This window comes from Carcharhinus amblyrhynchos, chromosome 3 (genome assembly GCF_965287045.1).
Source record: "Carcharhinus amblyrhynchos chromosome 3, sCarAmb.v2.hapA, whole genome shotgun sequence".
Classification (NCBI taxonomy): Eukaryota; Metazoa; Chordata; class Chondrichthyes; order Carcharhiniformes; family Carcharhinidae; genus Carcharhinus; species Carcharhinus amblyrhynchos.
The window spans coordinates 77,980,460-78,005,075 of NC_137326.1; the positions used below are offsets into that span (position 1 = coordinate 77,980,460).

Consider the following 24,616-nt stretch of genomic DNA (forward strand, 5'->3'; position numbering starts at 1 on the left):
ACTTACTTGGTTAACTAAATTTTTAAGATATTTATAAAAACTCTTGCAATCTGTTTTTATATTTCTGGCAATGTTTCCCCCATACTCTTATTTTTCCCTTCCTTATTAATCTTTTAGTCATCCATTGCTGTTTCTTATATTCCATCCAATCTTCTGACCCGCCACCTGTTTATTGCATTATTATATTTTTTATGTAAGTTTAATATTATCTTTACACTTTCTAGTTAACCATGGATGGTGTGTTGTCCCTTGAACTGTTTCTTACTCTTTAGAGATGAATAGCAAAGATGTCTTTAAAGAAAAGCTAGGTAAGTACATGAGGGAGAAAGGGATAGAACATTTGTTTTTGTGATTAGACAAAATAGATTAAGAAGAGGTTATGTGGAACATAAGCAGCAATATGGAGATGTTGGCCAAATGGCCTTTTTCCATATTGTAAATTCTGTTTAATTGTATGTAGTTCTATGAATTCCCTTTATTGTTTTTGGCAATATATGTAATTTGTTCCGTTTCAAAGTTTCTCACTTATTGAAAATCTTTCTTTCTAAATTATCTGTCCAACTCTCTTTTTGTTATCTTGAAACTGACTTTTATCCAGATGTGTACTTTAATCCTTGATTCCTTGACTGTTCCCATCTTCCTCATTTATAGTTATTTATATTGAGCATAATTTTGTCATGGTCAATCTCTGAGATAATTCACTGTTTTTACATTACCTACCTTTCCCACTTCATTTTATAACACACAACATCCTCTATCCTTGTTAGACTAAAGATGCTTCAAACTACAATCAATAAGAACCTTTTTGGTTCAATTTCCAGTTGATGCTGACTGAGCTAATATCAGTTACGCAATCATTTGGGATACCAAAACTGTAAATGTTTGTCTGAGATAAAGGGAATATCAAGTTGTATTTACGTTTCTGATCATAATCTCCTGTCTCCTACTGGGATCTGAGTGTGCGCAAGAATCGTCTGAGCCAGAATTCAGCTCACTTGCTGTGACACCATCCTTGATTGAATACGCTCCTAGTATTTAATGTTCCTTGTGTTGCCCTGTCCTGAATCTAGCCTTCATTCCATTTGCCTCTTCCTTTGTCCCAACTTTGTTGGTAATGCCTCAGTCATATTCTCTGGAACTTGCTTCCTATTACTTCTATCCTTCCCCCAGTTTGAAACTCTTGCTCAAAATCTATGTTTGACTTTTTTGGTTACCATTCCTAACTTACCCACCTAGTCTTTGTGTCTATTCCTTTTGTAATTATTTGTTCTTGGGGGTTGGGTGCAAGTCTGCTTTGATTGTCAAACACACATTGGCCTGAGGTGGTGATGGTGAGCCTTCTCCTTGAATCACTGGAGCCCTTGAGGAGTTGCTGTTTCCACCATGTAAGGATTTTGAGAATATTTATTCAAAGTGAGGGTGGTGGCTGAAAATTGGAAAAGAAAGAAGTTTAAATTAATGCAGACATCAAGAACTTTCAAATGATAGTCTTCACCGAAATGTAGCATTCAGTGATGTCTGCAGAGCTTAGCATCATTTGGACAAGGCCCATGTGCAAGTCTGCTAGCTTGTCTTGCACTCCTGTTGTGTGTGGTCCTGGTCCCATCACATTTAATCATCCTTCTCTATTCATAGGCTGAATAATGGAAGCTGGAACGAGTTGGATATTGCCACCACTTTGTATCTGTTCAAGGAAGTGTGATAGGATTTGAATTGAACACACTTGCACCACTTTTAGAAACATAGAAAAGTACAGCATAGTACAGGCCCTTCAGCCCTTGATGTTGTGCCGAGCTATGTCCAAACTCAAGATCAAGCTATCTCACTCCCTATCATTCTGGTGTGCTCCATGTGCCTATCCAATAACCACTTGAAAGTTCCTAAAATGTCCGACTCCACTATCACAGCAGGCACTCCATTCCACACCCCAACCACTCTCTGAGTAAAGAATCTACCTCAGACATCCCTCCTATATCTCCCACCATGAACCTTAAAGTTATGCCCCCTAGTAACGGCTACATCCACCCAAGGAAATAGTCTCTGCACGTCCACTCTATCAATCCCCCTCATCATCTTATAAACCTCTATTAAGTCACCTCTCATCCTCCTCCGCTCTAAAGAGAAAAGCCCCAACTCCCTCAACCTTTCCTCATAAGACCTACCCTCCAAACCAGGAAGCATTCTGGTAAATCTCCTCTGCACTCACTCACTCCTTTTAGACTAGTATAAGGAACTTACAGGGCACAGGTGTCTCTGACATCTGACCATTTTCCATATCATGACTTTTACCACATATGTGGGTAAAGAGACAGTGCCTATTTTCAGTACTGTGCTGTTGGGTCATCCCTATCATGTTGGATTGTGGATTAAAATTCAACAGGTTTATTTGGAATCATGAGCTTTCGGATTGCTACTCCTTCACCAGGTGAGTCCTGATATGAAATTTCTTACTGCCCAGCCCAGTCCAATGCCGGCATCTCCACATCATACTGAATTGTGCTTGAGTCATTGTTCTATGTGGTGCCAGGTGTGGTAATACAGGTTGGAGACAAGGAAGACAGGAAATAAATTCTTCTGCTATGGTTCAGTGGGGGTGTAGAACTAAATACCATCGAATTCAACTTGATGTGGTGTTGACTAACTCCCTGAGCAAGAACTGGATAAATCCAGTTCTGATCTGCTTGAAGGCTATGCTTTTTGACAAGCATGTTCAATACACCACTTCATAGCATGGAAATGTTTTCTCTGTGGAATGCTGGCCAGCTGGTTAAGAAACTCTTACAGATCATATTAATTTCACAGTTGCCATCAAAGTAAGTGGAGAAAGGGCACATTATCAGCAATTACCTTCAGCCCTGTGTCCCCAGGCTGCTGTCTCCTTCCACTCCCAGCCATGACAACTGTCTGAGCCTGAAGCAAACTGTTCACAATGTCGGTCTCATCTTTAACCCCGAGCCAAGCTTCTGATCACAGATCTGTCATCACTAAAGCTGCCTATTTCTAACTCTGTAACACCACCCTAATCCGACCCTCAGTTTATCAATCCTCATCCATGCATTTGTTATCTCCAGGCTTGTCTATCTTATGCACTCCTGGCCAGGCTGCCCTTATGTGGCTTGATGACAAATTCTGCTGCAATAATAGACCTGTTAAGTGCTTTGCAATATTTTATTACATTAAAGGTGCTATGTTGTTTTTGTTTCGGAAGCTAGTTTCTGACATTCCTCCTGCGCTGGTCCCCTGCGCTGGTAACACTCGCAGGGATAACATTCACTGGGTACTGTTCACTAGGAATAGTACTTACTGGGGCTAGTGCGCACCAGGGTAACTCTCAATGGGGGCAGTGCTCACTGGGGTAACACTGGGGTAATTCTCACTAGAGTAATGCTCACTGGGGGTAACATTGACTGGGATAGCACTCACTGGGGCTAACATTCACTGGGGTAGTGCTCACTGGGGTAATGCTCACTGGGGGTAACATTCACTGGGATGGTGCTCACTGGGGGTAATCTTCACTGGGGGTAACACTGGATGGGATAGCATTCACTGGGGGTAACATTCACTGGGAGGTAATGCTCAATGGGGGTAATGTTCAATGAGGATAACACTCACTGTGGGGTAACACTCACTTGGGGTAACACACACTGACGACAGTGCTCACTGGGGTGGCACTCACTGGGTAACACTTTCTGGGTAACATGCTCACTGGGGTAATACTAACTGGGGTAACATTCACTGGGGGAACACCCAGAGGGCTAATGGGCTAATGCTTACAGGAATAGAGCCCATTGGGGTAACGCTCACTGGGGTAACACTCATTGAGGAAAAGCCCACTGGGGTAGTGCCCACTGGATAGCACACACTGGGGTAATGCCCACAGGGGTACGCCCACTGGGGTAGTGTCCACTGAAGAGTGCTCACAGGGGTAGCACTCACTGAGGTAATGCTCGCTGCTCATTGACCCTTTGTCCATACCTCACCCAGATGGCCACTTTTCTGTGAGGTGCTAGTAGGAAATTCAACTACTGGAAGGGATGGGTGGCACCTCAGCTGACTCTGATCATTTCTTCAACCCAGTCCCAACACCACTTTCCTCAGGGAGTCATTGGGTAGAAACTCTGACTGATTTCTCTCCAAACATCTCCCAACCAATACTCCCTTTCAACCATGTGCCCTTAAAGTCAATTGTTATGTCCGATCTTGTCCCAGCTGAAACTCATTTACTCGGCACGGACTGGGGATTGAACTTGTCTCCTTGTTTTCCGTTTATTTAATGCCCATATGAAGATACTCGAATGTTGTTGAACATTTTCTGTTCTTTTGAAGTACAGCACTACAGCTGACAGAGTACAATGTGCTGCCGCCACCCTCCCCACCATATCTCTGACATGTACTTGAATAAAGGCTGGGTTCAGCTTCTTGTGGATACAGGGGAACTCAGAGCGAAAGTCATTTCTGCCGCATTTGGCAGAGTTGAAGTGAGGGGCAGTGAATGCTGAGACTCAGAAATGAGATCCTGCAGCCAAGAGGAATGTACGGAGAAATATCTTAAACAGAAGCAGAGAAGATCAAATGATAATCCAGGATGATTTCTGTGGGGTCTAATTGGCCCAGTCATCTGGTGCATATTTCAACACAGTGCCCACGGTGCCTGGATTGAGTAGCTGCTGCTGATATTCAGATGATGAAGTCACTGGGGAAGTCTTCTGGTGCAATGGTTACCGTCCCTTCCTTTGAGCCCGGAGCTCCAAGTTCAAGTATGAGGAACGTTTGAGAACTTTGGGTCTGTTGGAGTTTTGAAGGATGGTGGTGGGGGGGGGGGGGGGGGGTGGGGTGGGGGGGTGGTGTCGGGGGTGGGGGGTGGGGGGTGGGGGCGTGGGGTGTGGTGGTGGTGGTGATGACCTGAATGAAACTTTCAGGGTACTGCAAGGCATGGATAGAGTGGACATGCAGAGGATGTTTCCACTAGTAGGAAAAACTAGAACCAGAGAGCACAACCTCAGGCTAAAGGGATGATCCCTTAAAACAGAAATGAGGAGGAATTTCCTCAGCCAGAGGGTGGTGAATCTATGGAACTCTTTGCCGCAGAAGGCTGTGGAAGCCAAGTCATTGACTATCTTTCAGACAGAGATAGATAGGTTCTTGATTAATAAGGGGATCAGGGGTTATGGGGAAAAGGCAGGAGAATGGGGATGAGAAAAAAAATCAGCCATGATCGAATGTTGGAGCAGACTTGATGGGCCGAGTGGCCTAATTGCTCCTATGTTTTATGGTCGAAGTCCCAGCCCACAACTTGGTGGCCAAAGAAGGCGCATTCTTAATGTGGCCAAACAGGTGGAATATCAACCTGAGAATTGTTCCAAAGCATGCCAGCGTAGGAGTGGGAGAGCTTCCTACTCAGCAATAATGATGGAAAGAATGTTGGAGCTGCTACCATCACTATCCACAGCTCCAAACCACAGAATGCATGTAATCAGTGCATTTGCCACAGCTACTCAGATTCCAAGTCAGCTAATAAAACCTGTACAACAGTTACGAGGTCTTCTGCTGTCTAATCTAGTGTTTTTTTTAATTCGGGAGGTGAGTAAGATGGCTGACAGCTGGAGATCCTGGGATTTCTGGAATGAGGTCAGGCTCATTCACACTTTTACTTGGGCCATTGGCAATGTTAGCCCCATGTAGGTTCATCACCGCCTGCAGATTTGGACTTGAATCTTCCGTCTTAGTTTTTCTCTGCAGTGTATTCCATGGGATAGTAAAGGGTGGTGGAATTCTCCCATGATCCAGCTGGCAGGTTCAATGACAGGCAGGAGAATATGGCAGATTGGGAATCCCGCTGGAGACAGGTATGAAACTGATTTGCATCCCGCTAACGGTCTGCAAGTGAAAGCCTGACCTGAATTTTCCACCCATGCCTGATTCTCTGTGATTCAGTAGGAAAACATGCCAGTTTGGAACACTTCTGGAGCAATGTGGTGTGTTGAAGTCAGGCCTAACCTTAACAATGCCTGGGGTTGCGTCCGGAGTTCAGGATGGAAGCCATCATTGACCCTTGACCCCAGAACACCTTAGCAGTGGGTGATCTACAGGTGGATCTTCCAGATTCAGTGTCATTGAGGAAGTCCATCTTCTAGCCTCAAAAGTGTTTCCGGAGTTCCATCTTTCTTCAACAGTGGGCAGTGATGTTGGGAATCTTTTCAATTTGGCGCCTGGATATGACTTGTGCCATCATGCCCCACCATGCCTCAGAATATGGCACTAAGTCCCCAGTTGCATAATTGTTTAGACTGAGGGCAGAGGATATGCTGTGGTTTCCTGCCACCCTGCACAGTGGGAAACTCCCCATTCCCGTGCACCCCCCAAACCACACTGCAATAAACTGCCCTCACAGTTCCTGCCTTGCACCATCTCTCCATGTTACTGAGGAAGTTGCTAGTTGCATCCTGAGTCTCCTGCACTTCATCCAACATGATCTCCAAGGTGCTCTCAGCGAAGGGACCAGCCATCCTTGACAGACTTTGCAGTCATCTGACAATTGCATTGAAACTTCCTCAGACAGTGGACAGCTTTAAACTGCAGCTGTAGTGTTAGGGGTTGCTACCTTTCAGAAGAAGCATTAAACTGAGGGCTCATCTGCCTATTTTGATGGATGGAAAGGATCTTCTTTGCACTATTTTGAAGAACAGGGAGTGATCCCCAGTGTCTTGGTCAATATTTATCCCTCAGTTAGTATCACGTAAATGGATTATCTAATCATTATCACATGGCTGTTTATGGAAGTTTGCTGTGTGCTAAATTGAATGTTCTACTTAAGAACATAAGAACATAAGAAATAGGAGCAGGAGTAGGCCATCCAGCCCTTCGAGCCTGCCCCGCCATTCAATAAGATCATGGCTGATCTATCGTGGCTCAGTTCCACTTTCCCGCTCTCTCCCCATAACCCTTAATCCCCTCTCTTATCAAAAACCCATCAACCCGCGTCTTAAAAATATTTAGCGAGGCAGCCTCCACCACTTCAACGGGCAGAGAATTCCAGAGATTTACCACCCTTTGAGTGAAGAAGTTCCTCCTCAACTCCGTTCTAAACCGCCCCCCTTTTATCTTGAGGCTGTGCCCCCTAGTCCTATTGTCTTTTTTGAGCGGGAAGAGTCTTTCCACCTCTATCCTATCCATCCCATTCATCATCTTATACGTCTCAATGAGATCTCCTCTCATTCTTCTAAACTCTAACGAGTACAAGCCCAGTTTATTCAGCCTCTCCTCATAGCTCAACCCCCTCAACTCCGGCATCAGCCTAGTAAACCTCCTCTGCACTCCCTCCAAGGCCAAAATATCTTTGCGCAGGTGCGGCGCCCAAAAATGCACACAGTACTCCAGTTGCGGCCTCACCAATGCCCTATACAGCTGCAGCAAGACCTCCCTACTTTTATATTCAATCCCCCTCGCTATGAAGGCCAGCATCCCATTCGCCTTCCTGACCACCTGCTGCACCTGCAAGCTGGGTTTTTGCGACTCATGCACAAGGACCCCAAGGTCCCTCTGCACCGTCGCCTGCTGCAGTTTTTCGCCCCGTAAGTAATAGTCCTTCCTACCATTCTTCCTACCAAAGTGGACCACCTCACACTTGCCAACATTAAATTCCATTTGCCATTTCCTGGCCCATTCGCCCAGCCTATCTAGATCCTTCTGCAGACTCTCTTCCTGCATTACATCAAGAATGGGTTAAGTTGATTGGCCATGTTAAGTTGACTATGGTATCAGGGGGACTAACGGGGTAAATGAGGGTTGCAGGAGTGGGGCCTGGGTGGGATTGTGGTTGATGCAGACTCGATGGGCTGAATGGCCCCCTTCTGTCGTGTGGGGGAACTTCACAGTAACTTCATTGCAGCATTAATGTAAGCCTTACTTGTGACTAATAAATAAACATTACATTTCAAAAGTCCTTCATTGACTGTAAAGTGCTTTGAGCTGTCATGTAGTTGTGGAAAATATTGTATAAATGCAGGCTTTTCTATTCTTTAAGGCCATTGGCCTCCTCTTTGTAACTGATCTCCCTTAGGTATAAGAAACACAAAAAACCCCAGAAAGGGCCTCTGGGTGGGAACGTGATGCCGCAGGAACCTAACATCAGATCTATAGTTGTTGAGGGATTAAGTGCTTTGCGACAGGGAGTGGCTGGGGCACTTATTAGCACATCTTTCCTGAAAAAAGTGAATAAATATTTGTATATTTGATGACTCAGCCTGACGTTTAATTGTTTAGTTGTTGGATTGCCCAACAAAAAGCCAGGTCAAATGGGAAAGGATAAAGAGTCACCATACCATGTTGTTTTGGTTTTAAAGTGGATGTAACAACCTCCAACAGGAAGATGGATGGAAAAAAAAGGAATATTAAAAAGGCTAGCAACTAATTTGGAAGGAGCAGATAAACAACAAAAGAATAGTAAAATGAGGGGTAAGAGAAGGTGAAATAAAGGATGGCAGGTAGAGTCCTGTTGGCTAAGATTAAGTGTAGTTTTGCCATTCTGCAGTTGTTTTAAGTCATGTGGTCACACTGAGGTTTCATTTGAAGCAATTTTTTAAAGCAGCATCTAGGCCTTTTGGCTAAGATGCAAATGAAATCAAGGCTTGGAGAAGGTGCAATGCCTGCTCTAATCAGCTTGAATCATCTAGATCAACCCCAAGACAGGAAGTGGGAAGCCTGTCTTGTTAGCTTGGATCTGGAATGTCTCACTTGCTGAGACTTTGAATTGGACTTTGATTGGATTGAGTTGGAGATAAACAAAAGAAACAATGGCAGGTAGAGTTTAATATGGAGAAGTGTGAAATGATAAAGTTTGTGTGGAGTAAAGTGAAAAGCCATCATACTGTTAACGAGACCATTTTGAGAAGTGTAGATAAGCAAAGGGATTTTTCTGCGCGTGTACAAACCCTTAAAAATAACAAGGAAAGTCGAAAGGATAGTGGAAAAAAATTACATCTGGTCTACTTGAATTTATACCCTGATAGATTATAAAAACAAGAAACTCCTATTAGAACTACATAACTCACTGCTTAGGCCTTAACTGGGATGCTGTGGATTATTCTGGACATCAGACTTCAGGAAAGATGTAAAAGTATGATTAATAGTACTTTTTTAAATTATTTAATTGGATCTAGAAATCACTGATAAAGCCAGCATTTGTTGCCAATCCACAACGGTTTTTGAGAGTTGCTAAAATCCATATTGCTGTGGGACAGGAGTCACATGTAGACCAGATTTCCTTCCCTAAAGGACATTGTTGAAGCAGCTAGATTATGTCAAATTGGGAAAAGTTTCATGGTCACCATTCAATTCCACATTTTTCCTTCTTAGTTGATTGAATTTAAATTCCACAAGCTGCCAAAGCAGGGTATGAACCCAGAGCATTAACTTGGGTCTCTGGATTACAAATTGGGCGATGTTACCACAACACTATTGTCTCCACAAAAAGACATGTGTGTGGAACATAGATATGGTGATTGTGGTTAATAGTTGTAATGGGCAAGAATTTATTTTTTCCAATTGTAGGCTTTGTGACCAATTGAATCAAAAACTGAAACTGAATCTTAACTTCCCAAAATGGGTGAATTGGAGTTGTGTCAGAGGTGAAATTCAAAAAATCTGAAAAGGAACTCATTCTGTCTCAAACCCAATCTCTTCCAATGCTCATAGGCTGGGACAAGAGCTAAGGCTCTCCGGCAGCTGTTTGGTCATTTAAACAATGTAGTATATAATGTAATGATTGTAGTGTTCCGTACCATTCATGACACTTCAGATGTTGAAGCTTCCAATACCCATATGCTGCAAAACCTGGACAGTATTCAGCCCTGAAGCCAGATTAGTGGCAAGTAATATTTGTGCCACGCAAGTGTCAGGCAATGACCATCTTGACATTCAATGGCATTATCCTTGCTGAACCCCCTACCATCAACATACTGGTGATTACCAATCCAGATAGGTACCAGACACGTCTAATACAAATATCACTTTCCCAAAGGCAATTGAAGATGAGCAACAAGCACAATCCTTGCCAGCAATGCTTACATCCCATGAAAGATGTATAAACAAGCCTTCCGGCTTTATTTCAACAGTCTTTCTATGCTTCGATCATATTGTTAAGGTTTCCTGTATCTTAGAAAACTCAGCAAGTGAAAACAGACACCCCATTTTGAATCTACAATGTGATTGCCTTTACACTAACGAGAATGAAGAGGGAAAGAAATATTTCCACCAGATCCAACAAGCTATCCAGTAACCACTCCACTGCAGCAATCTGTCTGCTTCCTCACCTCACCATCAGACATTCCCTGTTCCATCACTAACAGATGCCACCATTGTCATTGCCCCCACTTCCACTCGGCCATTATTGGGATATGTTGAGCCGCACAGTGGCATGGTGGTTAGCAGTGCTGTCTCACGGCACCAAGTCTCAGGTTCAATTCCAGCCTCGGGCCATTTCTGTGTAGAGTTTGCACGTTCTCCCTGTGTCTGTGTGGGTTTCCTCTGGATGTTCTGGTTTCCTCCCACATTCCAAAGATGTGCAGGTTTGGTTAATTGCCCCTTAGTATTAAGGGGATTAGCAGAGTAAATACGTGGGGTTATGGGAATAGGGCCTGGGTGGGATTATTGGCCATGTAGACTCTATGGACTGAATGGCCTCCTTTTTGTGCTGTAGGGATTCTATGATTCTATATTCTTCCACACAATCATCCCCCTCAGGTTTCACCAAATATTGACTATTTCACAACAATCTCATCCACTGTTGGGTGATCAAACAGTTTACTCCTGAAGCATTTTCTGTCTTGGTTTCTATCATGATGTGGGAATGCCGGCGTTGGACTGGCGTAAACACAGTAAAAAAGTCTGACAACACCAGGTTTTAGTCCAACCGATTTATTTGATAATACCGATTTATTTGAGTATTATCAAATAAATCGGTTGGACTAAAACCTGGTGTTGTCAGACTTTTTACTTGGTTTCTATCTGACAGAGTTTCACAGCAGCATTACGCTGCTTTCTGGGCTGTTGTTATAATCTATTGCCAATCAAACTCACATTGATCAGGGAAGAGGCAATGCGTGTGTATAGCAGTGCACTACCTCGATGTTTCTCTTCTCAATGTGCAGGGATTATTGCTTCACACAGCAAACATTTCCTGCAGTGGATTCGATGCACATTCAAAATGGGTCATGTGCTTATAGTGACATCTTGTGGAAATTCTTAGTAATGATTGTACAGCACAAGTTGAATGCAGAGCAAAGCTCCCTCTGCTCTGAACCGTCAATCACTACCAAATAAGGTAAAGCACGAGTTAGATACAGACTAACGCCTCTTCTATATGATCCTGTCAAACTTGGTCAGGTTCAGTAGAGGTTAGAAACAAAGTAAAGCTCCCTCTACAGTATCCCATTACACAATCAAAGTTATTTAAAACGTGGGTTTAAAAAGTGTATTGGCATCTCTGTTATGTGGTTAACTCTACATGCTCTGCCTCTCTCCCTCACACACATTCAACTGCCAGACATCCCTCAAATTCACCCTCTGACATTATGGGGTTGACAGAAGTACAATAACAAGCTCCCACCTCATGGGAGTGCATGGTTTGGCAGTGAATCTGAGACAGGAACACGTCTGTTAGGTGTTGCATGCCCCCAATGGAATAGTGCCCCAATTCAGAGCAACCTTCACCACAACCAAATCTTTTTACCTACCAATATAATTATTACAGATGGTACTGAGCATGTTTGGCCATGAATTCAAAGAGAGTTTTAAGATAAATGGCAGCATGATGACACAGTGGTGAGCACTGCTGCCCCACAGCATCAGGGACCTGGGTTTGATTACCGGCTTGGGTGACTGTGTGGAGTCTGTACATCCTCCCTGTGTCTGCATGGATTTTCTCTGGGTGATCCGGCTTCTTCCCACAGCCTGAAAGACCTGCTGGTTAGGCGCATTGGCCATGTGAAATTCTCCCTCAGTGTACCTGAACGGGTGCCAGAGTGTGGTGACTAGGGGATTTCCAAGGTAACTTCATGGCAGCATTAATGTAAGCCTATTTGTGATGCTAATAAATACATTTTTAAAAAAGGTCTTGCGAAAGCCATTGAAGTATATTTTAGGTTGCCTGGTTTTCCCTTAAATCTAACAGGCAACTGCTTAAGTCTGATTTTGAAAGTTATATGAAGATATGAACAAGGAACAGGAGAAGGCCATTCAGCCATTTGAGCCTGTTCTTCCATTTAATAATATCATGGCTCATCTATAGTAACTTCAAATCTGCATCCTGACAACCCCTGAAAATCTATCATCCCCTTAGAACCATAGAACATTACAGCACAGAAACAGGCCTTTTTGCCCTTCTTGGCTGTGCCGAACCATTTTTCTGCCTAGTCCCACTGACCTGCACCTGGACCATATCCCTCCACATCCCTATCATCCATGTACCTGTCCAAGTTTCTCTTAAATGTTAAAAGTGAGCCCACATTTACCATTTCATCTGGCAGCTCACTCCACACTCCCACCACTCTCCGTGTGAAGAAGCCCCCCCCAATATTCCCTTTAAACTTTTCCCCCTTCACCCTTAACCCATGTCCTCTAGTTTTCTTCTCCCCGAGCCTCAGTGGAAAAAGCCTGCTTGCATTCACTCTATCTATACCCATCATAATTTTATACACCTCTATCAAATCTCCCCTCATTCTTCTATGCTCCAGTCTTTGGATGGAATGATCACCTTCTGCACTGTAGGGATTCTATGATTCATTTCTATCTTCCCTAAACTTGAAGTTGTAATTGAAGGATCTGGTACATCAAGAGTTAACCTGTGACTAAATACAGTACTGCCCACCAGTGATGTAAGAAGGCACCTGACTTAGAGCTTAGGTCAGCAAAGTAGCACTCGGTAGCAACATGCAAAGACATGTCTTAGAGTTCCTTTGATACTTGTGCTGTGTACTGTAAATATTTACCTGGTTCAGTCATCTTTATTATGTTTCCTTGGTAACTTACCATCCAACCATAGAATCCCTAGAGTGTAGTAAGAGGCCATTCAGTCCATCAAGTCTGCACTAACTCTCCAAAACAGCATCCCACGCGGGCCCTCCCTTCCACCCTATCCCTGTAATCCTGTGGATTACATGGCTAATCCACTGAACTGACACATCTTTGGACACGAGGGAGGAATTTAGCCTGGCCAATCCACCTAACTTGTACAACTTTGGATTATGGAAGAAAACTGGAGCACTCAGAGGAAACCAATGCAGACATTGGGAGTTCGTGCAAACTCCACAGTCATCCAAGCCCAAAATTGAATCCGGGTCCCTGGAGCTGTGAGGCAGCAAAGCTAACCACTATGCCCCTGAGCCGCTTGGTTCAATTACAAAATTCTCATCCTTATTTTCAAATCACCATGGCTTTGCCCCTCCCTATCTCTGCAATCAGATCCAGCCCTAGAACACTCTGAGGTATTTACATTCCCCCAGAACTAGCCTCTTAAATATCCCTTATTTTAACTTCTTCACAATTGTCAGCCATTCCTTCAGCTGCCAATGACCTTACCTCTGTAATTCCAACCTAAACTTCCCTGTCTCTTTTCCTTTCTTTAAGGGGCACATAAAACCTACCTCTAAGAACATAAGAACATAAGAAATAGGAGCAGGAGTAGGCCATCTAGCCCTTCGAGCCTGCCCCGCCATTCAATAAGATCATGGCTGATCTGTCGTGGCTCAGTTCCACATTCCCGCCCTCTCCCCATAACCCTTAATCCCCTCTCTTATCAAAAACCCATCAACCCGCGTCTTAAAAATATTTAGCGAGGTAGCCTCCACCACTTCAATGGGCAGAGAATTCCAGAGATTCACCACCCTTTGAGTGAAGAAGTTCCTTCTCAACTCCGTTCTAAACCGCCCCCCCTTTATCTTGAGACTGTGCCCCCTAGTCCTATTATCTTTTCTGAGCGGGAAGAGTCTCTCCGCCTCTATCCTATCCATCCCATTCATCATCTTATACGTCTCAATGAGATCTCCCCTCATTCTTCTAAACTCTAACGAGTACAAGCCTAGTTTATTCAGCCTCTCCTCATAGCTCAACCCCCTCAACTCCGGCATCAGCCTAGTAAACCTCCTCTGCACTCCCTCCAAGGCCAAAATATCCTTGCGTAAGTACGGTGCCCAAAACTGCACACAGTACTCCAGCTGCGGCCTCAGCAATGCCCTATACAGCCGCAGCAAGACCTCCCTACTTTTATATTCAATCCCCCTCGCTATGAAGGCCAGCATCCCATTCGCCTTCCTGACCACCTGCTGCACCTGCAAGCTGGGTTTTTGCGACTCATGCACAAGGACCCCGAGGTCCCTCTGCACCATCGCCTGCTGCAGTTTTTCTCCACGTAAGTAATAATCCTTCCTACCATTCTTCCTACCAAAGTGGACCACCTCACACTTGCCAACATTAAATTCCATTTGCCATTTCCTGGCCCATTCGCCCAGCCTATCTAGATCCTTCTGTAGACTCTCCACACCCTCCGCACAATTTGCCTTTCCTCCAATCTTGGTGTCATCAGCAAATTTCGACACCCTACACTCGGTTCCCTCCTCCAGATCATCTATATAAATGGTAAATAGCTGAGGCCCCAGCTCCGACCTCTGAGGCACTCCACTAGTCACCATCCGCCAATCCGAATAGCACCCATTGACCCCCACTCTCTGCCTCCTATTTGACAACCAATCCTCTATCCACGCTAACACCCTAACCCCAACTCCATGTCCCCTTACCTTCTGCAATAACCTCCTGTGAGGTACCTTGTCAAACGCCTTCTGAAAATCAAGAAAGACCACATCCACCGGCTCCCCTCTATCCACCGCCCTAGACACATCCTCATAGAACTCCAATAAATTTGTCAGACACGACTTCCCCTTAACGAAACCGTGCTGCGTCTGCTCTATCAAGCAATTCCTCTCAAGATGCCTCGCTATTTCCTCCTTGATGACGGATTCTAACATTTTACCTACAACAGACGTTAAACTAACCGGCCTATATTTCCCTGCCTTTTGCCTGGCACCCTTCTTAAACAACGGCGTAACATTAGCCGTTTTCCAATCTTCCGGCACTTCCCGGAATCCAGCGACGTCTGGAAAATAACCACCAAGGCATCCACTATCACCTCCGCCATTTCTTTCAGAACCCTCAGATGTATTCCATCCGGTCCTGGCGACTTGTCCACAATCAGTCCCTCCAGTCTGTCCAGTCTCTCTGACCAAGTTTTGGTTATCTGGTTTAGTATCCCCTTACAGAGCTCAGTGTTAATATTTTCATGTCTGTGAAGTACCTGGGACGTTATACTATATGACTGGAGCTGCATAAATGCAAGCGGCTGTTGTCAATTATTCTGATAATTTGAAAAGAAGCAGGAAGTTCTTCCTGTGCTGTCTCAAGAACATAAGAAATAGGAGTAGGCTATCTAGCCCTTTGAGCCTGCCCTGCCATTCAATAAGACCATGGCTGATCTGCAGTGGATCAGTTCCACTTTCCCGCTTTCTCCCCATAACCCTTAATTCCCTTGTCTATCAGAAATTTATCTACCCGTGACTTAAATATATTCAACGAGGTATCCTCCACCAATTCAATGGGCAGAGAATTCCAGATATTCACCACCCTTTGAGTGAAGAAGTTCCTCCTCAACTCCGTTCTAAGCTGCCCGCGCCCCCTTATTTTGAGGCTGTGCCCTCTAGTTCTGTTTTCCTTTCTAAGCGGAAAGAATCTCTCTACCTCTACCCGATCTATCCCCTTCATTATCTTATGTCTGTATAAGATCCCCCCTCAGCCTTCTAAACTCCAACAAGTACAGGCCCAGTCTATTTAATCTCTCCTCATAAGCTAGCCCCCTCATCTCCGGTATCAGCCTGGTGAACCTTCTCTGTACTCCCTCCAAGACCAAGATATCCTTACGCAAATAAGGGGACCAAAACTGCACACAGTACTCCAGTTGCGGCCTCACCAGTACCCTGTACAGTTGCAGCAAGACCTCCCTGCTTTTATATTCTATCCCCCTCGCTATAAAGGCCAACATTCCATTCGCCTTCTTGATCACCTGCTGCACCTGTACAAGGTTCCGTTACATACTGTTCAAGGAAACTATGCCGACAGCATTCCAAGAACTCTTCCTCAAGCCCACCGCATCCGACTTGAGTCAACCAATCAATAAACAGATTAAAATCCCCCATAATGATCGCCGTTCCGTTTTTGCACACATCAATTATTTGCTTGTTTGTAGCCCGCCCCACCTCAAAATTATTATTTGGGGGCCTATAGACCACACCCACCAGTGACTTTCTCCCCTTACTATTTCTTATCTCCACCCACAATGATTCCACGTTTTGCTCTTTGGACCCTATATCTTCTCTTACTACCGCCCTGATATTATCCTTTATTAACAGAGCCACCATACCTCCTTTTTCCTCCTGTCTATCCTTTTCAAATGTCTGATACCCCTGGATATTTAATTCCCAGTACCGGTCACCCTGCAATCACGTTTCCATAATGGCCGCTAGATCATACCTATTTGTGCTGATTTGTGCCATCAGCTCATTCACTTTGTTTCGAATGCTTCGTGCATTCAGGTAAAGTGTCTTTATGCCAGCCTTTACCTCGACCCTATTTGTAGAAATGCTACTAACCTCTCCCGTGCCCCCTATTCCTTTAATTAGTGGAATGTCCTCAACATTAAACTGCATTCGTACCCTCTCCTTTACTTTAGATTTTGTAATTCCCCCTACCCCTGCACCCTCCCCCCACTAATTAATTTAAAGGCCTATCTACAACCCTAGTTATACAATTTGCCGGGATTCTGGTCCCAGCACGATTCAGACAAAGACCATCCCACCTGAACAGGTCCCATCTGCCCCAATACTGAATTCGAACCCATTCCTCCCACACCAATCCTTGAGCCATGCATTCACCTCCTTAATCCTATTTACCCTGCACCAATTTGCACGTGGTTCAGTTGGTAATCCAGAGATAACTACCTTGTTGGTCCTGCTTTTTAATTTGGTTCCCAGCTTTTCATACTCCCTCTGCAGATCCTTAGTTCCTGTTTTGCCTATGTCATTGGCACCTACATGAACCATGACAACTGGATTCTTACCCTCCCACTCCAGGTTCCTTTGCAGCCCAGATGAGACATCCTGGACCCGAGCTCCAGGCAGGCAACACAACCTTCGGGATTTTTTATCCTTGTCACAAAGGACAGTGTCTATGCCCCTAACTACACTATCTCCAATTACCACTACATTTCTCTTTACTTCCTCCGCTTCGACCGCTCCCTGCACCACTGTACCGTAGGCAGTTTGCTCGTCCACCTTGCAGCCCTCGTTCTTGTCCACACTGAGAGCAAGAATCTCAAACCTGTTGTGCAGATTCAGAGGCTGAGGTTCTTGGGTCTCCACCTCCTGTACCTGACTCCCCTCCTTCCTCCCCCCACTCCCCTCCTTCTTCCCCCTACTTCCCTCCTCACCTGCAGCTACCCCCTCCTTCCTCCCCACACTCCCCTCCTCACCCACAGCTACCCTCTCTTGTTCCTGACCCCCATCAGAGTTTGTCAGTTTAGGGGTTTTGACTTTCTCTTGAAACACATTATCCAGGTAACACTCCCCCTCCCTGATGTGTCTCGGTGTCTGTAGCTCGGAGTTCAGCTCGTCTACTTTGAGCTGGAGCTCTTCAAGCAACCAGCACTTACTGCAGACATACTCACTGGGAATGACCTTGGGGTCCATCAGCTCCCACATCATGCAGAAACAGCATATGACATGTCCCTCCATCTCAATCACGTAGTTTATGCTAGACCCAGTAATGAGTTTAAACTTACCTTGCCTCCGCCTGTTTTCACTGAAGCCCTGTGAGCCAAAGCCGTTACAGCTCACACTCTGCTCCCTGCTCACTCCACTGCCCACTGTCTGCTGCACCCCTCCTTTTATACTTCACGCGCTAAAAACCCTTCCCAGCACACCCCATGACCCACTTCTGGTTAAAGTTTAAAGCAAGTTTTAACAGTTAGAAAGCCCCTGAAAAACTTTAAAAAGTCAGTCGCTTATCTTCTCACTCTTGATCCTCCTCTCCGCTCGCTCCATGATCAATGAACAAAGGAGAAACCAGTCCAGTGTAGCAGTGTACAAGAAACCTCCCTGAAGGGGCAGACTGAAAAACAAGAGCCCATTAAAGGGACAGGGACTGAGTATTCAGTGTATGGCTACAGCTGCAGGAGGTGTGAAAGACAATAGTGAACAGGTTATTCATATGAGGGGACTTAGTCACTGGATTGTATGTGCTCATAATTATGGATGATCATTGATAAAATGTCTACCTCTTTGAAGTAGAGATTAAGGGAAGGAGACAGCTCGTGTACATGTTTCTCTCTGGAGCAGTAGTTCCCAACCTTCTCCGTGTCACGACATACCTCCAATCTGTAAAACAATGTATTTTCTCTGAACTGCCCACTAGCAAAAGGCTTTTTGGTGTGATGTTTGAGCCCAAGCTCACCATAAGAGTGAACGGGGACATGGGCAGAAAATCTGTACAGAATCAGGAAATGCAGGTTTCAATTGTTGTCGGTAAATTATACCTCTGAGACTAGTTGTGAGTCAAAGTACATTAGTTTTATTACGAAAGCTTTTGGGAGAAGCCCGGTTCCTAAAGTGGTTCATCAGGCTTCTCCCCGAACACAAGTAAGAGTAGATTTTATACATCCCGGTTCCTGCCCCTAGTCACGTCCGCAGTTCTCCAGGATGTCTATCATGGTTCGTCATCCATCATATGGTTATTGCTGCCTCAGCAGTTTTGTCCTTTGCGTAGTCCGTTGTAATCGTAGCTGTCTCAAGGCCGTGACTGTCTCCGTTCTGTTCCTCTAGTGTGATCAGCCATTATTGCATCTCGACACGTGTGGTTTGATTAGCCAACATACAAAATTACAAGCTCGCACAAACAAGTTAACTGGCATACAAGGTTACAGGGGTGCAAAAACAAGTCTTGCAATGCTTTGCACAAATCTTTAAGTATTACAAAGTTTGCTAACCCATTCCCTCCTTCACAATGTTTTACTGTGCATGTGTGAATGCCAACAATCTGATTTCCACCATAACAATGCTGAGCAGCAGTAGCTTCAGTTCTTACTGTCACAAAACCTGGGCCAATGACCAGGAAAAATGTAAACAATATAAATATAAACTGTAAAAAGGAATCCTGATACCTTAAAAACACAGTTCACAAAGAATTTATCCAGTCCATACAAGATTTAATATTTTGAAAGTCATCAACATGAATATTGATTGTTTTTCTCCATAGATACTGCCTGATTATCTGAGTTTTTGCAGCATTTTTTCTTATGTCAGAATTCCAGTACCTGCAGTATTTTGCTTTTATATTAGCATTTTGAAGACCATTACCTCAGATAGAAAAATGAAGTATAAGAAAAAAGCATCTACATTATTAAAAAAAAGAAAGTTGAAATGCAGGATAGAAGTCGCACCACAATGCTAATCTCATATCTAGGAATTAGCTAAACACAACTATAAATACAAGTTATTGGCCTGTCTTCAATATCGTGATTTTCAGAACAGCAGACGCCATTTCTCACCTCACTTCGCCCAGGAATTTTGTATCCTTGTGGAGTTTTCGCTTTTTGTGCAGTGCATGGTACCTTTGTCTTCAGCTCCAAGTCCTATTTGTCACTCACATGGGCCTCACCAACATACAGAATTGAAACTGCCCATGTGTGGAAGGCCTAAGGAACATCAGGTCTTGAAGATGCTGACCATAGAGCTGAAGATTAGTTTTAGTTTAATTATATTAATTTGTAGTCATTTTGAATTTTTTTTCGCAACACATTTGGGGGGTGGGCCATCTTCGTGGCACACCAGGGTGCTGGGAACCACTGCTGTAGAGACAGGGACCTACATACACTGGTCAATCTACAGATTTCTCCTTGAGGGAGATACATTGACAGAAGCTAATGATTATCCAAACAGTTACTTGTTGCAGGGACTGAGAGAACCTAATTGATGTACGAATGTATCCCTGAGGGAGAAACGAAGAGAAACTGCATCAATCAGTATAGCAAAATATTCCCGCGGGAGGGACAGAGAGAAATTGCATCAATCAGTATAGCAAAATGTCCCTGAGGAAGAAACAGAGAGAAACTACATGAATCAGTATACCAAAATATTCCTGAGGGAGAAACAGAGAGAAACTGCATCAATCAGCATAGCAAAATATTCCTCTGGGAGGGACAGCGAAAAACTTAGGAATCAGTCTACCAATATGACAGTGAGGGAGAGACAGAGAGAAACTACTTGAATCAGTATACAAATACATCCCTGAGGGAGGGACAGAAACAGCGGGAATCGGTATACAAATATATCCCTGAGGGCGGGACAGAGACATATTTAGTTATCAGTATACCAAGGTAGCACTGATGGGGCACAGAGAGTTTACATGTAGCAGAAACCCATGCTAATTTTAAACTGGGTGGAGTTTCTGATATTTCAATTCGTTGATATTAGCGGAACTCACTGCTTGCATGACTTTTGCCCTCGGTGAAGCAGAGCCTCCCACGTATTGGATGTTGTAGAAACGGCATTTATTTTAACACCGAGCATTTTTTAGCGATTAAGTCACATAAAATGTTACATTTAAATTCAGAAAGTAGAACCCTTCCCGTATGATTAATGTAAAACTATTTCGCGGGCTGTGTGCTGGCCTGAAGCCAGAGGTTTGCTCATGGAGAAACTCCTCTCTCATGGAGATACTTGACGTATGCTGCACTTTCGTTTCGAGCTGCCGTCAGGGATCATCTCTAAATTCCGTTATGATATGAAGCGAAGTTGACTCTGATTTGGAATTTTACTTGTTTTTATGCAAATTGCATACAGGTGATATAAGGTGAACAATACTGGAGTCAGAATTTGAAAGAGGCTTGTTCCCGTTGTCAAGTTCTTTTGGGTGAGGTATAGCTTTGCTTAGCCTTATCTTAGCACACGCTCCTTGGATAGGCTCAGGAGGGGTTTGATTTGGTATAAAATAGCACCTTCAAACTTCTAAATACAGAATAGATTAGACACATCATGGATATTTAAAAGTATAAATAGAAACACTTCTAACTTGCTGTACTCAAAAAAGTAAGAAACCAAGTAATTGATAACTTGAATGTGAAACAATCCTAACCTCTGGCTTCAGGCCAGCCCACAGCTGTGAAATAGTTTTACACAATCATTGAACTCATCTGATGAAGGGGCAATGCTCTGAAAGCTTGGGCTACCAAATAAACCTGTTGGACTGTAACCTGCTGTTGTGAGACTACTTACTGCGCCTACCCCAGCCCAAAGCCGGCAACTCCACTTCATAATTTGAATGTGTGATCTTCATAAAAAACAAGTTAGCTGCAGTAAAAATTAAACATCCCATTCTGAGTGCAGTATGGGTTAGGTACATAGTCAAGCACTTTCTACACCCATCCATCAAACATTCCCATAGTGGATACTGTGTGGATTAAATGCAGTGAGGCTCCCTCTACACTCACCCATCAAACATTCCCTGAGTGAGTTAAATGAGTAAAGCTCCCTCGCTACCCCATCAAATACTCCCAGTACAAAGCAGGCAGGCAATAATTATCAAGAATTCACAATGAAAAGGGGCGGGGGTGGCAGGCAGGGGAAATTCACCTTCCCCTCAAGGAAAGTAAATAAAATGAATGACTCTTCAGGTTTGTGCCTTTGGAATAAAAGTAGGAACTTTGCAGATGTTCCCTACAAGGCAGCAAAATGATTTCCTGTTAAAATATAACGTCCACTCCCCCGAAACGAATCGAAGGGTTTGAAGTGTCTGAGCGCTTTGAATTCAGGCAGCAGCACGCTCAGAGGTGATCTGTGTCGTCAGCCCCTCAGTACAGCTGCCACCCACCGGTACCATCAGTACACAAGGTAAGTGTCAGTTGTCTGAGTGAGTTTGCATTTTGAAGAGCTAAAGGCCTTTCCATTGTTACAGCTTTATTTACACTATGGTTTGATGCTAGATAGTGCTGCACCAGATTAATAATGATGCAGAATATCAGAATACTAAAACAATGTTACACAGGTTCCGTAACTCTTAAGAGTTCTGTGTGCGGCTTTATAGATGATACTATGTAGAAAGTATATTAGCGATTACACAATGTTAATATCACGGGTCAGAGATAACATTCAGGTGTCAGAAAATTCAAACTATTTCCACTAAAGCAGAAAATGTCGAGAAATTAGAAAAAGAGCGAGAGAAAAAAAATTGGGGTTAAATTCAACTCCTGCGCAAAACCAAATGAGAGACAGAGAGCACATTTAGTTTGGGGATTCGTTTAAATGCCACAGGTGAGCTCTAAGTACCAAACAGATGGCAGTTATCACTCAGGGATTGGCATAAAATCACTCTGCACCTACTCTGAGCTTGGTGGCAGTTTGTATTTATGGGGGTTGGGGGATAAAAATGGACTAGTTGTTTATTGGTTCAGGAAGAGAAGTCCTTCTCATCAGCATCCTTCCATTTACACATGGGATGGACATGGCAGCAGATCCTTAAAGGATAGAATAGAATATGGTGCAGTTTTGCTGTTGTCTGAAGAAACCAATCCACAAGAGACTGGCTCTGTCACAAGTATTGCATATTCAGCCGTTATCAGTTGTCACTGTGTGGCTGTACAAACCACTGGTTATCGTGGTAGCGCCAGCATCATCAATCCACAGATAACGTCACCATTTCCCTTTGACATTGGCTGATATCTCCTAGGGTGAAAAGCAATGTTTAGAGCCTTCACATTTTGTTTGCAAATCCACTTATAGAATCATAGAATCCTGCAGTGGAGAAGGAGGCCATTTGGCCCATTGAGTCTGCACTGATCACAATCCCACCCAGGCTCTATCCCCATAACCCCATGTATTTACCCTAGCTAGTCCCCCTGACACAAAGGGGCAATTTAGCATTTCCAATCCACCTAACCTGCACATCTTTTATTTGGTTTGCCCTAAAAGAGGCCTAACCTGCACATCTTTCTGACTGGGGGAGGAAACCAGAGCACCTGGAGAAAAACTATGCAGACACGGGGAGAACACGCAAACTCCACACAGACAGTGACCCAAGCCAGGAATCAAACCCAGGTCGCTGGCACTGTGAAGCAGCCGTGCTAACCACTATGCCACCCATACTTGAATCAGAACTTTGGGCATCTTTGGTAGTCTGGTCATACAAAATTTCTTGAAAATGTATCCATTTTCCATCCTGCAAACATTCCTGAGCCAGCTCAGTCACCTCTACTTGAGTGCTGGCATACTTGGAATATTTGCCTTTGAAAGACACAGTCACATTCGTGATTTGCCCTTCCACCGTGAGAATGTGCCATAAGCATTAAAGATAGAAATTATTGAGCCTCCTTTCTTGATAGGTGTGAGTTGTTTATGCCTCACAGTTGTACAACAAACTGCTGAGAACAGCACATAAACCAAAACCTTGTTCTGACCACCCATCCTGAGCAGAGAGCTCCTCAATGCTAATGAAGATGCTGCACTAGTCACTTACACAGAAACTCAGCTACAAGGATTCACAATTGTCTCTGCAACTTGTTTGCCTTTCTTATCCAATGCACATGAAAACAAATATTGACTTTTTTTGCCAAAATGTACTTTTGTAAAATATTTGAAAAAAATTAGAATCATTTCAAAATGGCCATCACCCTGTGCAATAATATTTACGTTTCTACATAGATTATGTTGCACTCTGAAGTGCTTCAATACAGCCATGATATATGCAATATTCACAGTATACATTCAGAGTGAGTCATATGATCCAAGGGGGTTCTATATAATTCCATTTCTCTCAGTTGACTGTGGCTTGTAGATCTTATACAGCTACCTTCCCCCATTGAGCCTCTGCCATGGCTGTCCCAAGCTTTAGTGCATCCCTCAGCACATAGTCCTGGGTTTTGGAATGTGCCAGTCTGCGACACTCAGTAAATAAAGATTGATTTTTCTTTTGGAAGCTATCTGCAGTTCCTTAATGATAACTGGTTTGGCCTCTCTATGCCTGTTATATTCAGGTAGAGTGTGCAGCATGCTCTTCCCATTTGTACCTAAATTTCATATTGATGGACAAACAATTGGCCCAAGGTCTTGATTTAAATATTTATCTGCACTGACTTTGTCACCTAGGACGACTAAAGATTAATTGATCCAACTTTACTTTTGGATTACTTCTGTTGCAGTTCAGGCGTGTCAGATTATAACACAAAATTCAGGGATCAAATATTGAATGTACGAGCTGCGATGTTCATTTATATCAGGTTCTCAGGACATTCCAAAACACTTTGTAGTTACTAAATTCTTTCTGACGTATGGGCATGTTGATTTAAATTCTACTCATATTGCCTCTGTGGCTGAAAGAGAAAGGCAATCCCAGAAGCTAGACCAATCAAAGGGCTAGCAGCTCAGCAGCACCACCATTCACAATGGGTACTGTGGAGGTAACAGTTCAAAGAAAAGGATACCTCAAAAGCAGAGTGCCCTTGAAGACATGTTCTTACTCAGTAGTAGGA

The 24,616-nt window shown here is 43.9% G+C and overlaps 1 protein-coding gene across 2 annotated transcripts in view; it reads left to right on the forward strand.

Annotated features, from left to right (window-relative positions):
* The first annotated feature begins 21,864 nt into the window (after positions 1-21,864).
* Positions 21,865-24,616, forward strand: part of aire (autoimmune regulator) — a 120,227-nt gene continuing 117,475 nt past the window's right edge. For both annotated transcript variants that reach the window (XM_080185416.1, XM_080185415.1), the window contains exon 1: positions 21,865-21,983. The gene's annotated coding sequence lies outside the window, so the exon portion shown is untranslated. The remainder of the gene's footprint in view (positions 21,984-24,616) is intronic.